General features: G+C 66.9%; 1 protein-coding gene across 2 annotated transcripts in view; it reads left to right on the top strand.

Annotated features, from left to right (window-relative positions):
• LOC113207952 (paired amphipathic helix protein Sin3a) overlaps window positions 1-1961 on the top strand; it is a 21722-nt gene that overhangs the window by 9829 nt on the left and 9932 nt on the right. The gene's annotated exons all lie outside the window — the stretch shown is intronic.

Below are 1961 nucleotides of genomic sequence, written 5' to 3' on the forward strand. Positions count from 1 at the left end.
CCCCGACCCCTCTCTTGCTCGCGTCCTCTCAGCGGTGGCCGGGCCCCGGCCCCGGCCGCCCCGCCCCCACGACCGTCCTGCCGCGCCCGCCGTGCCGCGCGGCGCCGCTCCGTGGCGAGCCGCATAGGCCCCGCCGCATCGCTCTCCGCGGCCGCCGCGCCGCACCGCGTCTCGCGTGGCGTCTGCTGCCGGACCCTCGATCCCTCGCTCGAGAGTGGCTGCGCTCGATAGTCTCGACATATTTAACGTGACGCATGCCCCTGGAATGCTGTGAAACTGTGAATTCTTCTGTAGGTCGAATGGAATTCCCTAATGTGTCCTGTTCATTCGCCTAGGAATTCCCTTTCCATTCATCGTCCGCGATCCGTTCTCGCCGTGCATGAAGTGCACGCGTGGCGCTCGCTCTGTCGACTCGAGTGATCGACTTCTCTACGACATCGATTACTTTCTGCTTGGCGCGCGCCTGCGTCCGTCCATGGCCTTGTTTTGGTGTGCGTGTGTTTGTGTATGTGTGGCCGGAGTGATCCGCAGTCGGTCACCTGAGTCGCTCGCCGTGGAAGATGCTTCTTCTTGTCACCTGTGGACGTGTGCGTTTGTTGTGGTTCGCGTGTGAGGTGAAGCTAGTGCCTGATCTTTGTCCGCGCGTTCGAGAATATCGTCAGCTGTTGTGATACCCGACGCCCTCCCTTTTCTCTGTGAGGTGAGTGAGTGCGCGGCGCGGGCCGCGGCCCGCGGGCCGTCGTCAGCGTCGGGGCCGGGGTCCGGAGGAGCGCGGGGAGCTGCGGAGCCAGGGAATGGACAGGACTGAGGGGCGCGAGGACGGGGAGTCGTGGGAAGTGCCTGCGAGTGAGTGCGCTGGCCGCCAGCTGAGCTGCCTCAGAGCGCCAGCAACAGGGACGGGGCCGGCGCAAGTCCCCGCGGGTACTTTTCGGGTGCAGCTAACGAGGAGCTCTCTACGGTACCCTCCTGGAGGGCCGGGCACGGCACGGCCCCAACCCGTCCCTGTCTCGGTCAGCGAGCTGGAACCGGTAACTCTGCTTTCTGCTGCGCCCGGGCCGAGCCGCGTCGAGCCGCGCCGTGCCCGCGCCAGCCCCCGGGGCCCTGCCCCTTGTTGCCCCAGCCCCAGCACAGGAGGCGAGCCCCCGCAACCCCGCGCACTTTGCGGAGCCCTCTGGGCCTCGCTCGTGGCGCCAAGCACCCAGTGGTGGTGTCGCCCCGGCCCCCCCGGCCCCGGCCCGTCCCCCCCTGGCTGGGCGGGGTAGTCGTTAGTGGTGAGAGGCATTGATAAGACTATCAACCCTTATCCTAGGCGCGACTCGGCACCTTGGGTCAGGCGGACTGCGGGCTTTGCGAGGCCTGCCGGGCCTGGCCGTGGGTTAGGTTAGGTTGGTTTCGCACGGCCTGCACCCACCTCTCTTCCCTCGGGCTGAGTACCTGATTAAGCCCTGTACCTCCTCTCATGTAGGACCCCCGAGCAAGCAGGGCTCCAGGATGAATGGGACATGTTCGTCTGCTTGCGCAGGATTATTGATTCAACCTGTGTTGTGACTGAGCGCGGCTCGGCGTGGCTCGGCTCTTGTTCGGCTCGAGCCCGGTCCCGGTGCTCGTCGGGGAGGCCCCAACCGTGCCGCGTCGAGCCGCGCCACCCGCCGAGTGTGAGCCGCGGTCGCGGTGGAGGGGGTCGGGGGGGGGCAGGCGGGGATAACGCTAACGTACATCGCACGTCGTGGCGGTGCTCTTCGCGGCCCGTGCCCGGCCCCGCGCGAGCCGAGCACTCTGCTGCGTAGCCAAATCTGCTCCTGTTTGTGGACTTCCTCAAGTCGAGCAGGCAGGAGCCAGAGCCCACCTTGATATGACACGAGTGCTCGGCTGGTTGGCGGCAGGCGATTGCCGCTCGGAGGGCTGGGTCTTGATCGCCACTTGCTCCGCTTGGCGCCCTACTTCGGTGGCGCTAGCCCCCC

The sequence above is a fragment of the Frankliniella occidentalis genome, unplaced genomic scaffold (assembly GCF_000697945.3).
Source record: "Frankliniella occidentalis isolate FOCC.00 unplaced genomic scaffold, Focc_3.1 Scaffold116, whole genome shotgun sequence".
Lineage (NCBI taxonomy): Eukaryota > Metazoa > Arthropoda > Insecta > Thysanoptera > Thripidae > Frankliniella > Frankliniella occidentalis.